This window comes from Oncorhynchus mykiss, chromosome 3 (assembly GCF_057628025.1).
Source record: "Oncorhynchus mykiss isolate SJ-2025 chromosome 3, ASM5762802v1, whole genome shotgun sequence".
NCBI lineage: Eukaryota > Metazoa > Chordata > Actinopteri > Salmoniformes > Salmonidae > Oncorhynchus > Oncorhynchus mykiss.
In genome coordinates, this window is record NC_143024.1 from 52,788,760 (window position 1) to 52,803,482 (window position 14,723).

Sequence of the window (14,723 nt, forward strand, 5' to 3'; positions counted from 1 at the left end):
TTGCAAATGAGACGTTTGCACAGAGTTATATCATTGAATATTGGGGGGGGGGGGGGGGGGGGGGGGGGGTGCATGACTATTGGAAAAAGTGTTCAACTCTATTAACGTAAACTTCTGTGTGTAGATTCATATTATGAGGTTTGAACTATACTAATATTGTAGAATTACATAATCAACATCTGAACATACTTATGTTAAACATTAATTGAGCCACTTAGTAATAGATAAGATATACACTAGGTACGGGAGAAGGGGTGACGGGTGTGGTCGACGTAAGACGGGAGGGGTGTTCTAACCAAGTCAAGCAAATAAAAGTATAGCAGATAACAAACCGATAACACCCCACCATGGAATGCTTATGAATGCGAATGCATGGAAATAGTCAGGGACTATTGGGGGTAAATTACCATATGATAACGAATGCAATGCACTAAATAGGTCAGGGACCTGTTGGTTTGCATGTGGGTGGGTCGGCGTACCTACTAGTGTGAGTGTGGGGGAACGGCAATATAACAGATAAATACAGGTCAGGGACCTGGGTTATATTGGAAATAAGATAAGTTTGCCGAGTGACTGTGGTACATTGGGTATTAGGTCAGGGTACTAATACCATGTGTGAATGACCTAAGGGGTTAAAGAAATGTCAGGGACACAGTTCATATGGAATAGTACATTGAATATTGCAGTCAGGGACTGAATATTCCTAGGAGACCCACATTGCAGGATTGAGTGTGCTGAGAAATAAGGTAGATTTATGTTGTTCTTTTAATTAATTTACACAAGTACTTCCTGGTTATTGATTTTGGTTTGATTGTTCAGATAACACCATTGAAATTAAACAGAGGGTTAAGGTATGCTAACATTAGAATCTGTTTTCATTATGGGGAGCAAAGTGGATTGCAGGCTGAGTTTATTTTATGTTAAAGGGACAGTGTACATTTATCACAGTTGTGTGTGTCTAATGGCAGGGTGTTTAAGAAGGATTTTGGAGAGACTGTTTGAAGAGAGACTGAATGGGTTTTAGATATAACCATTAAGGTAATTTAAAACTAACGATTTGATAGATACAAAATAATTATTATAACTATTAGGTTTTATTTGTGGTAAACGTTTTGGGTTCAAGGGGATTTCCATAAATGATTCCATTCCCAGAGACAATATATCTTAAAGGGGTACACTCACATATGGAATATTAGGAGTTATATTTTCTGAGTTTTAATTAAGCAAGTGATTTTTTTTAAAAGATAAAGGGTTCTTTAATATGTCTAATATGGTATGGAACACGAATGTAAGGGGATGGTGTAACCTTTGACCTGCTTTCATGGCTCTCCCAGGTGGTCTGATCAGCCACAGGGGGGTGCCATTTGAATAATGAATTTGTGGTCATGGGTAATACTGTTTTTTTAAGGTAAATGAATTATAGTGGAGTTTAATTAACCTATATAAGGACTTTAGAAATTGCCACCATAGACATGTTTTTCAAAAAAATCCATGAGTTTAGATAAAGCCAAACAGTGAGACACTTAGTTAAAAATTGGAAACAACACAGTTGTTACAGACAGATTGGAGCGGCAGGTAGTTAGAGCGTTGGACTAGTAACCAGAAGGTTGCAAGTTCAAATCCCCGAGCTGACAAGGTACAAATCTGTCGTTCTGCCCCTGAACAGGCAGTTAACCCACTGTCATTGAAAATAAGAATTTGTTCTTAACTTAACTGACTGGCCTAGTTAAATAAAGGAAAAATAAAAACAGCTTGAGCTCTGTTGTAATAAGGCCTATAAATGTTACAGTCTAGGGGAGATTTGCCTTTTTTTTAAACAAAACTTTAATCAGTGAGGTGTTTTGGTCTCTATGGAATTCTCTATGTTTTAATGCATGATTGATAGAACCAAGAATGAGTGGCCCGACAATATCCCATATTTCAAGAAACAACTCAGGAGGGAAACCATCAAGTCATGGTGATTTGCCTCTTTTCATAGATGTTAATGCATTCCTGAGTTCTTCAAGAGTAAGCGGGGAGTCAAGAAATCCAGATTTCTCTGTCGAGTTTGGGAAGGTCAAATGATGATTAGAAGTGTCATCTTACTATGATCAGGGTCCGACTGATGTATATAATTGGGAATAAAACTGCCTAAACGTATCATTAATTTCTGCTGGGTCATGTGATATCTTATCAGATGGTGTTTGAATTGTATTGATACAAGAAAAGGCCTCATTTTGCTTAAGCCTTGCAGCCAAAAGTCTTCTAGCTTTCTCCCCTTCAGAATATCATGTTACTCTTGTGCGATGCATTATACACTCTGCTTTTGATTGTAGTAAAGTGTTATACTCGTGTTTTAATGATGTTAAAATCTTCCCCTTTTGCTCTAGATATTTTTGTTTCTGCTCATTCTCAACCAGAGCAATTTGCTTTTCCAGATCTACAACTTTTTTACTGCGAGTTGAGTTAAGATGTGAGACAAATGAGGTGCAGTTTCCCATCAAAAAACATTTTGTCATCTCCCAAAGTGACTGAGGGGATGTGGCTGTATCTGTATTAGACAATAAAAATTTTAACTTTGCTGAAAGTTGTGTGAAAAATGCCTTATTCTGCAGCAATGTTGTGTTGAAGCGCCATCTTCTGGCACCTTTCTGTTTGTAGCTGTCAAGTAAGATACCATACAGTACAGCTCCATGTTCAGAAATGACTATGGGGAGCAGCTCAGTTGTCTGAATACACCTGTTATATAAGGAGATACAAATATGTAGTCTATCCATGAAAATGTATTGTCTTGAGGAAAAGAAAGTATAATCTTTTAGTCAAATTCCTTAGACGTCAGGACGTCTAAAATATTAAGCTCTGCAGCAAATGAGATGAGATTACCAGAAGCCTGATCAGTTTGAGAGTGCGATGAAGCATGAGACCTATCTAACTGAGAATTACATACCTGATTAAAATCTCCTCCCACAACAAGTTGGTATTCTGAAAGATCTAATAGTCTTTTCGAGATAGAACGGAGGAAATTAGAATTAGGTATGTTTGGGCAATATTTTGAGGCAAAACACATTTAAGTGTGATTTACAACTGTAGTTACAAATACGAAATGTCCTTCATCGTCATTATCAAAACTATCAACCTGAACGTGTAGTTTTCTATCAAATAATAGTAAAACACCTTTCATTTTGTTAGTAGCTGAGGAGTGAGCAACACATTTATAGTATCTGTTTTGGAATCTATTGACATCAGAATGTTTCATGTATTAGGGCGATATATCAACCTTTTTGCATCTGATGTATTCTAAGCATTTAGTACACTTAATAGCGGAATTCAATCCATGTGAATTTAACAACATCACGATGAAATCATGGTTCATTAAAAGCATTTGTCATATAGAATGTAGGAATAAGTGTAAGTGTATGAATAAGTATGTGTAAGTGTATGAATACGTGTAAAATAAACAATACATTTAATAAAAAGCTCCTACTTCAATATAAACAGGCGGAAAAAATGGTGCACCATTATAGATATTTGTGAGCAAACTGACAGCTGGGTTTGATCAATTATAGGAACAAAAACAGTAACCCACAAGAGTGAAAGTATATAGCTTCCACCGCTCTCTTTGGTTGGTAGGAACTCAAATTCCAACAGTGACGCACGTCCCAAGTCCAGTCCCGTTATGTCAGCCTATTGTTTTTATTCAACATGACATGAATATGTGGCAAAATGACTTTTCACAGAGGACGTTTATAACAAGCTGAGCGCTCTGTATGTTTAATCTCCATAAACTTCACCCTACCCGAGGACTGCTTTACTGACGGCTAATTATTTTAGCCATCTAACGTTTGCAGCCTGAACCAAATAATTATCCAGCCAACCTATCCTATCCGGCAGCCGACTCAGCTAGCGAGCCACATGCCAGCCATCTATATCTTAGCCATATAACCAGACTGCTAACAGCCAAGCTAACACATCCACCATGCCCCTCACCAAATTAACTAAATTATGTCACTGAATGACAAATAAATATGGGTGAAGTTAGGTAGTTAGCTTAGCATTTTTTATGTCCATCTTACTAGATAAGATGGGCTTTCATGCAATGGGGTATCCAAGGAAGGAGGGGGGGGGCGTAGTTGTCTGTTTCTTCCGTCTGCAGTGGGGAGAATCTGGAGGAATTGGGGGCAATGACTGGGCTCCTTCTCTGGTTGTTGTCCTCAGCTGCATGGCATGCCACAGTATGGCATGCCTTGGAGTGTTCCATTTTTCCTGATTTTCAGGATGGCTGGGTATGTCAGGAAAGGGCAAAGTCCTTTTGCTGTCATCTGTCGCTTGACGTGGTCGAAGGATTTCCTATTCAGTGTGGTTTCGATGCGGTAGTCTGGGTAGAATGCCAGATTGGATCTCCCATGTCTCGGTGGGTTCTCAAGGGCTCTGGTACCCCTCAGGATATCCACTCGGTCCTCATATCTTAACAGACAGAAAATGAGAGTGCGGGGGCGGCTACCGTTATTATTGCCACTGTAGATTTGGTGTGCCTGTTGAATTTCAATATTCCTTCCTTGTAGCAGCTGTATCCATTTTGGTAGATTCTCCTGAAGAAAACCTTTTGAGTCAGAACCTTCTGCAGTTCATCCCAGGCCCACCAGACCTGTTCACTCTCCTCTCTCTGTCTTCAAGTGATGTAATTTTATCCCGCAGTTGCTTCACTGCATCTCGGCAGGTCATCTGTAGAAGCCCTGGCGGTTACCTGCATCTCATCACAGCGCCGCTCCAGAGACTTGCATGTGATTGACTGGCAAAGTCGTTTGAGAGTTTTACGATAGACGTGTTGGAAGCTTCCACCATATCCTTGAGTGATTTAATTTATTCCAAAATAAATTCCTCCAGGGATTCCTTAACTGCTTGTTTGATCATTGCCGGCATCAAAGTTTTATGTTGATACAGAACCTTCAATATGACAGAGTTGGATGTATCCTCGCTGGTATTAGTTGTCTCTGTGTCTTTCTTTGTTTGGGAAGCTTCCCTGTGCCTTAGTTGAGTGTCCTCGGTTGCATAGGTCCATGTTATTAAGCATTTAGAACGTTCAGAGGCAAGTTGTCAGGAGTATTTTGAGATGGTACTCAGTCCCAGCTTGTCATTTTTATGAATAATTTTTTTAAATCTTAAAACATCAATCCACGTTGACATTATGGGGCCATTGACCAAAAATCTCAATTTAATCCATTTAAAATTCAGGCTGTAACACAACAAAATGTGGAAAATGTCAAAGGGTGTGAATGCTTTCTGAAGGCACTGTAGTTCCTCAAGGTCAGAAAGGCTTGCAGTACCATCATTTTCTCTGTGCCTTCAGTAAATACGATGAATGACTTACAGTACAGACTAGACTGAGCAACACTACAAGCTCTGGTCAGAATTGAAGGAATGATGGATGGAAATTATTGAGGGAAACCTGTTTCAGTCTTCCAGAGATTTGAGACAGAGGTTCACCTTCCTGGAGGTGTGTTTTGAGTCATTGTCCTGTTGAAAAACAAATAATAGCGCAAATCGAATGGGATGGCGTATCTCTGCAGTATGCTGTGGTAGCCATGCTGGTTAAGTGTGCCTTCAATTCTAAATAAATCACAGTGTCACCAGCAAAGCACCCTCAAATCATCACACCTCCTCAAATCAAATCAAACTTTTATTGGTCACATATACGTGTTTAGAAGATGTTATTGCGGGTGTAGTGAAATTATTGTGTTTCTAGCTCTGACAGTAAGGCAGAGCAATAGTGCAGTAATATATGTGACTCACCACCTGGATTCGGTCTTATGGAGCAACATATGCAATTCTGTTTTTTACATTGGATAATAGTAGAGACTCAGAGCTACAAAATGGTATATCATACACTGCATTTGAGGAAATAACGGCAAAGTATTTCTGCTTTGAAAGTTGATCAACTTGTAAACTCACTTTTGAGAAACCGTCTTTCAATGTTTTGGTACTACTATTGGAGAGGCCTTCTTTGTCTACATCCATTCAGCAATGTTCACACCCACTTAAGCCTTAGCCCCACCCATCTCTTTAAGGGTTGAGCCGTGTGTTCTGTACTAACTTGCCAGCTACTTCCAGACATCTAAGAGAGAGAGAACAGCTCACTGAACATTACCCGCCCTAGCAGAGCTGGTTAGGTTGTTACAGTAGGTTATCCAGAGCGTTGGTGACTGCACCTGTGCAGTCAGATTTTCTGTTGGTAAATTCAGAGCGTTTGGCGTTCAGAGCGCACACTGGACGCTCTGGCCAATAAGTAGGGTTGTTCCGAAAGCTCTGACCTCACAATGACAAGCACCCAAGCTAACTGGCTAACATTGGCTAGCTACTTCCAGACACATAATGAGAGAACACCTCACTCTGACCATTTTACTCCCCCTAGCAGAGCTGGTTAGGAAGTTTTCATGTTATCCAGAGCGGTGGTGACTGTAACAGTGCTGCTGGCAACAATTGAATTACCTTTTGTTGCCGACATTTACTGACACCGGACATATTCAACGTGTGTTGAGCATTCAAAAATTCATCAGTTATTCTGCACTCTGGCACACTAAGATAATAATATTTTGTTAATAAGAAACCTAGCTAGATAGCTGCCTAGGTCAACAATGAATCCCAACGCATGATGTAACGTTAGTTAGCGAGCTAGCCAGCTAACGTTAGCTAGCTAACAGTACACTAACATGAAATGAAAATACTTTGTCAAAATTAGAGTGGAGTCTTTTGTTAAGACATGTAGACATCTAGCTAGCTAGCTGAACAACAATGGACCTTAATCACAACTCATGATGTTACTACCCTGCATGAATCTGCAGGTAGCTAAGTTTCACCTTCCAACAGGACAACGATCCTAAGCACACAACAAAGACAACGCAGGAGTGGCTTCTGGACAAGTAACTGAATGTTGAGTGGCCTAGCCAGAGTCCAGACACAAATGAACATCTCTGGAGAGACCTGAAAATAGCTATGCAGCAACGATTCCCATCCAACCTGACAGAGCTTGAGAAGATCTGCAGAGAAGAATGGGAGAAACTCCCCAAATAGAGGTGCGCCAAGCTTGTATAGTCACACCCTAGAAGACTCGAGGGTGTAGTCACTGACAAAGGTGCTTCAACTAGGTACTGTGTGAAGGGTCTGAATCCTTATGTAAATGTGATATTTCAGTTTATTTTGTATCATAAATTAGCAAAAATGTCTAAAATCCAGTTTTTGCATGTCATTATGGGGTACTGTGTGTAGATTGATGAGGGGGAAAACTATTTAATCAATTTTAGAATACGGCTGTAATGTAACAAAATGTGGAAAAAGTCAAGTGGTCTGAATACTTTCCGAAAGCATGCTTTTCTGCAAAAATAGCTCCATATACCAGTATATGTCTTTGTGAGATGCAGCATTTGTTATTATCATCCGTCTGAGAATGCACCGTGGTTTAGCTTATTTAGCTTCAAAGGTCATTGATACAGGGACAAAGCCCTCTGATTATAACCATGGGTTTTCAGGGAGACCGGTAAGACTGAGAGTGGCTCATAGGTTATTAAAAATCATCTGGCCTCCTGGGTCTTCAACTTAAATCCTCAAGGTCCATTCGTATTCAACTTTTTATTCCTTCCAATTAAAGGTGTTTTGCAATAATCTTCAGAAAAGTTTTGAGCACACAGCACAAGTGTCTCTAGAGCGATGGCTTAAGTAGGTTCACAGAACCCTTTCACTTCGTTTTCCTCTCTGCAAATATTTCTCAGGCTCAGGCAATGGCTAGACAAGATAAGCAGATGGGGTGGAAAGGAAGGAGGGAAAATGCTGTAGCTGAGAGGAACAGGGGAGGAGGATGAGAGGAAGGATGTGAGGGTGAAAAGAGGAGAGTGTAGAAATGCAGGATAAAATAGGAAGTTAATAAGAAAAAGAAAGAAGGAAGGAAAGAGGCAGTAATGAGAAATACAAAGATTAAAAAAGCTTAGAGAAGAAAAGATTAGAAGGAGGGGGGGAAATGATGGAGGGAGCACTGAGTGGGAGGAAAATGAAAAGATACGATATTAAAGGAAGGGGAAAGCAGACATCACTGCAAAAATGTGGAGAAGCTGGATAGGAAATGCTAAAGAAGCAAATGGAGAGACGAACCACGCATTCCTAGAAAAAAGGGTTCCAAATGGGTTCTTTGGCTGTCTCCTTAGGAGAACCGTTTTGGGTTCCATGTAGAACCCTTTGTGGAAAGGGTTTTATATGGAACCCAAAATGTTCTAACTGGAACTAAAAAGGGATCTTCAAAGGATTCTCCTATGGGGACCGCCGAAGAACCATTTTAGGTTCTAGATAGCACTTTTTTTCTAAGAATGTCTGGGGAGGAGAGGACAGCAGAGGACAGAGGAGGAGGGGAAAGGAGGTGGTGGTGCCCCATGGGGGGACATCAGGTAGACAGAGAGAGGTTGCATCACAAGGTGGGGGACAGAAAAGGACAAGAAGGGGACACATCTGCGGCACCACAGCCAGCCGTGCAGAACCGCCACACCACGGGGTCAACTGTCAAAGCTGACAATATTGGGAAATGGAGTCAAGGGCAACGTCATCTGAGACAAGTACTTCCAGACAGTGAAAGGAGGGAGGGAGGGGAGAAAGAACATGCGAGGGAGAGTCGCAGAGAGGAAGGAGGGAGGGGAAAAGGAAAACTTGATAGGTAATGTGAAAGAAATGCTATAACCCCCAGCCACATCTTGCTAAGTGGATGGGTCTCTACAGAAGGTGTGAATGGTACAGTCAAATGGTTCCTTGCATAGTAGCAATAGAAATAGATAGTGTCAATATTAATAAAATAATATACAGTATGTACAACAGGTCTGTCCTGGGTTTAGTGCCTTGAGATGTGGGGCAGCAATTTTCTCCAAAGATTCCTGAAGGAAGACAGCCCAACTACACGTACCTCTGGAAAATACAGAAATAATGTGAGATCAATAAAAGTAGTGCCAATCATGTTGTAGGTCAATTTATTAATCATAACGTGTTGTTTATGGTTTATATACCAAGTGTTGTCCATGATTCCTTGAAGAGTAATTCCTTATGACACATGGGATGGCAGCAGCTTTCCATCAAAGTGTTCATGTCCTGGTTGACATCCTGGTAAAACTTTTGCATTATCCTCTACGTAATTGTTGATGAAGTTAACCACTCGTTGCAAGTCCTCATACTTCAGGTGTAACCTGTGCTTGCTTGGGCCAGCTGTCTTTTTGATGGAAGGTATTAGACCATTCTCCTTGTATGACTGGTGGTGTAGATTCAGGAGTGTTCTACTAATGCTGAAAGACAAATTCCAGATACAAATATTTTAGCTTTGTTATACAGACTGTAACCCCTTTCATTAAAAATACATGTCCTGTGTTGTTTCAATTTTGTTTGTACAGCTTGCTTGGTCCGTTGTGTCAAATCAATCTGGTTCATACTGACCATGTGCAATGCCATAAGAATCATCTTAAGCTTCAGCCCCCACCCAAACAATGACCATTTTACTCACCCTAGCAGAGCTGGTTAGGCTATTTTCATGTTATCCAGAGCATTTATGACTTGTAACTGTGCTCCTGGCAACAATTTAATTATGCTTTTTTGCCAACGTTTTCCGATACTGGCCATATTCAATGGGTGTTGAACATTCGTAAATTCATCAACTTTTCAGCGCTCTGGCACACTCAGACGAGAGTGCTCTGAAACAGTTGTTGCAGTGACATTCTATTGATATGGATACTTGCACAGTGGAGTCCTTTTTGTTGAGTTTTACTACGCAATAAAAAATAAAAAAATGACCGTTAGAGAGGATTACCTACACATACTGACCAGCTCAAATAGCTCTGCTATATGGCAGACCATTTAAAAAAAAACAATTAATCTCACATTCAAACAGCTCAGCTGTGAAGTAGTGACCTAGTTTCCTGAAACGGGTCACATTTGACTTAATTTGGAATTATTTCAAATTGTGATTTGATTAAATACTTTCTAGACTTTTCATGAATGCTTTATTAGCCCAGCAGCCCAAAGTATTTTTAAGGATATGCATATGACCACAACCTTTTCTAGAGAGAAGTTCCACCATTGTTTAATCCATGATGGTAGGAGTACAAGTGCACGGTGTGGGACAAGAATGAAAAATTGAGACGTGGCCATCATCTCTCTAACGTAACAGCTAAAGTGTGGTGAATGTTTTGCGGACAACATGGCTACAGTGAATTATCAAGTAGGAGGTTAGCAGGGTTGAGGAGTAACTGATTATATTTAATCTGATCACAAAAATGTTATGTTACCAGCAAAAATACTGTAATCAGATTACAGATACTTTTGAAAAACTAGATGATTACTTGAGACGACCAAATGCCTTTGATAGATTCTTTCCATCTTCTTCTAATTTTTATTTTATGTTAACAAACTGCTCGTTTGTTTTATTCTGCATCGATTGGCAAGATAGAACAGCCTCTGGTAAGACAAGGGGTGACAGTCTATGTATATTTGTAAACAACAGCTGGTGCTGACAACAATATTTACCAAGAGAGTTTATCTATATTCTTCGTAGCTTTCTATTTACCACCACAAACCGATGCTGGCACTAAGATCGCACTCAATGAGCTGAATATACGGACATAAGCAAACAGGAAAACGCTCATCCAGAGGCAGCGATCCTAGTGGACATTAATGTGGGGAAACTTTAAACCATTTTACCTTTATTTCTACCACCATGTCACATGTGCAACCAGAGGAAAAAAACTCTAGACCACCTTTATTCTACACACAGAGATGCATACACATCTCTCCCTTGCCCTCCATTTGACAAATCTGACAATAATTGTATCCTCCTGATTCCTGCTTACAAGCAAAAATGAAAGCAGGAAGCACGAGTGACCTCGTCAATAAAGAAGTGGTCAGATAATGCAGATGCTAAGCTACAGGACTGTTTTGCTAGCACAGACTGGAATATGTTCCGGGACTTCTGATGGCATTGAGGAGTACATAACATCAGTCACTGGCTTCATCAATATGGGCATTGATGATGTCGTCCCCACTGTGACTGTATGTACATACCCCAATGTGACAGGTCTTATAAACTATTACAGGCTACTAAGGGAAGCACAGCCACAAGCTACCCAGTGACAAAACCTACCAGGCAAGGTAAATTACTTCTTTGCTCGCTTCGAGGCAAGCAACACTGAAGCATGCATGAGAGCATCAGCTGTTGCGGATGACTGTGTGAACACGCTCTCCGTAACCGATGTGAGTAAGACCTTTAAACAGGTAAACATTCACAAGGCCACAGGGACAGACGGATTAGCAGGACGTGTACTCAGAGCATGCGCTGACCAACTGGGAATTGTCTTCACTGACATTTTCAACCTGTTCCTGACCGAGTCTGTAATAGCAACATGTTTCAAGCAGATTACCATAGTCCCTGTGCCCAAGAAAGCGACGGTAACCTGCCTAAATGACTACCGCCCCGTAGCTCTCAAGTCCGTAGCCACAAAGTGCTTTGAAAGGCTGTTAATGGCTCAAAACAACACCATTATCCAAGAAATCCTAGACCCACTCCAATTTGCATACCGCCCCAACAGATCCATAGATGATGCAATCTCTATTGCACTCCACACTGCCCTTTCCCACCTGTACAAAAGGAACACCTATGTGAGAATGCTATTCATTCTGCTGGTGTACAGCAATTTTAACGTCATACCACAGATTCTCAATTGGATTGAGATCTGGGCTTTGACTAGGCCATTCCAAGACATTTAAATGTTTTCCCTTAAACTACCAGTGTTGCTTTAGCATTATGCTTAGGGTGATTGTCCTGCTGGAAGGTGAATCTCCATCCCAGTCTCAAATCTCAGGAAGACTGAAACAGGTTTCCCTCAAGAATATCCCTGTATTTCGCGCATCATTCCTTCAATTCTGACCAGCTTACCAGTCCCTGCCGATGAAAAACTTCCACACAGCATGATACTGCCACCACGCTTCATTGTGGGGATGATGATAGGTGTTTATTTCTCCATTATTTTACCAGGTAAGTTGACTGAGAACACATTGTCATTTACAGCAACAACCTGGGGAATCGTTACAGGGGAGAGGGGGATGAATTAGCCAATTGTAAACTAGGGATTATTAGGTGAGCATGATGGTTTGAGTGCCAGATTGGGAATTTAGCCAGGACAACAGGGTTAACACCTCTACTCTTACATTAAGTGCCATGGAATCTTTAATGACCTCAGAGAGTCAGGACACCTGTTTAACATCCCATCTTAAAGACAGCACCCTACACAGGGAAGTGTGTATCACTGCCCTGTGGCATTGGGATATTTTTTAGACCAGAGAAAAGAGTGCCTCCTACTGGCCCTCCAACACCACTTCCAGCAGCATCTGGTCTCCCTCCCGAACACCGAACGTTTTTTCTTTTTTTTTTCTTTAACATGATTTTTAATGACTACCTCATCTCTGTATCCCACACATACAGATAATTGTAAGGTCCCTCAATCAAGTAGTGGAATTAATGGTTGTGATATGACAAAACTGAGGGTGAATCAACAACATAGTTACTCCCCAATACTAACCTAATGACAGAGTGAGAAGAAGGAACCTTGTACAGAATACAAATATTATTGTTTGCAAAAAGGCACTTAAGTAATACAGCAAAAAGTGTATCAAAGAAATAAACTTTTTGTCCTGAATACGAAGCGTTATGTTTGGGGCAAATCCAACACAACACATCACTGAGTACCACTCTTCGTATATTCAAATATGGCAGTGGCTGCATCATGTTATGGGTATGCTTGTTATCGGCAAGGCCTAGGGAGATTTTGTAGTATAAAAATAAGATTTGTCAGGTTGGATGGGGAGCGTCATTGCACAGCTAGTTCAGCTCTCTCCACAGATGTTCAATCGGGTTCAAGTCGAGGCTCTGGCTGGGCCACTAGAGGACATTCAGAGACTTGTCCCGAAGCCACTTCTGCGTTGTCTTGGTTGTGTGCTTAGGGTCGTTGTCCTGTTGGAAAGTGAAGCTTCACCCCAGTCTGAGGTCCCGAGCACTCTAGAGCAGGTTTTAATCAAGGATCTCTCTGTACTTTTCTCCCTTAATCTTTCCCTTGATCCTGACTCCCAATCCCTGCCCGCTGAAAAACATCTCCACAGCATGATGCTGCCACCAACATGCTTCAGCGTAGGGATGGTGCCAAGTTTCCTCCAGACGTGATGCCTGGCATTCATTCTTGGCATTGTTTCTCATGGTATGAGAGTCCTTTATTTGTGTTTTTGCAAACTCCAAGCGGACTGTCTTTTACTGAGGAGTGGCTTCTGTCTGTCCACTCTACCATAGAGGCCTGATTGGTGGAGTGCTGCAAAGATGGTTGTCCTTCTGGAAAGTTCTCAATTTCGAGTCTCATAGCAAAGGGTCTAAAAACGTATCTAAATAAAATAAAAATAAAAATAAACCGTTTTTGCTTCGTCATTTTAGGGTATTGTGTGTAGATTTAATACGAAAAAATGTATTTAACGTTTTCACATGTGAGTTCCAAATAGCTCTAACAGTCACCCCAGCGTGAGATGTTTTATGCACGTGATGTCAGAATACACTCACTGTTCCAAAATGTGATTATTACGCAACAGGACAGATAACACGCACTGCCTGCTAATTATCTATGGGCTATGTTTCAACTTGTCAATTTCAAATAATCTTCTAACAAGTTGTATTTTCTACCAACAGTTTGAATTGAGGTGTGTTCCGCCTCCTCATTAATTCACAGAGAAGTAGTCGATTTCAGCGTATGTTTGAGATTTTACTGAGTAGGATAAACTTCTCGCTTCGAGGAGAGTCCACCGCACTTCACTCATGTTTAAGGAGATCAAGTATGCATATATTTGCACAGTCTTGCAAGAATTTGAACATGTACTTGCTCGCGCTCACTTTGCCTTCCTTGTGTTTTCATTACAAATAATAACTTTGGACATGTGTGTTCCTATCAAAGTAAGTTCCATATTTTCTGTATATCGTGTTGTCGTTTCTACTGTAGGCGCATACTGTAGGCATGTATGTATGTATGTATGTATGTATGTATGTATGTATGTAGCATAATATGATATATATAATATATATATATAATATATATTATATATATTACCATTTTATTCACAAGTACTGGGACAAATAATGCATTCCGATTATTACATACAGTATTTTGTAATGGACAACTATGATGTGTGTAAAATAATTTTTGGAAGGTTGTACTGATTATAATGAGCTAAGCTACTTGCCAGCTACATGTGGCACTATGTTTGTTGACATTATACAATGCATTCTGGATGTCACGTAATATGTCAAACCAAAGATGTTATAATGAGGTGAAGGAATGGTTCACTCATCTTTCGGGTAAACTTCCAAAAGTGAATGAAGGGAAGTGGATTATCGTAGACGACACGCCCCCTTCAACATGCATACTATGAACATTCCGCGCACACTAACGAACCCATCATTGGATTACTTTTGATTTCTAGAAAGTGTTTTACTCAATTATATCGATCAATGGTGAGCTCACCCGTGATGTGATTCATTATAAATAGTAGTTGCTATTAGCTAATTCATATTGTAGTTTCTGTCAGCCGAGAGTAATAAACATATGACCGCTTGTATTATGTTAATCTTTTCTCAGTTTGCACTAGGACAAATGTAGCCTACATTTTCCAGTTTGGATGATTGTGTTATGCTGTAGCTA

At 40.4% G+C, this 14,723-nt stretch overlaps 1 long non-coding RNA gene across 1 annotated transcript in view; it reads right to left on the minus strand.

The window, feature by feature from the left end:
* The window catches only part of LOC149984586 (uncharacterized), a 260,888-nt gene that overhangs the window by 40,667 nt on the left and 205,498 nt on the right, over positions 1–14,723 (minus strand). The gene's annotated exons all lie outside the window — the stretch shown is intronic.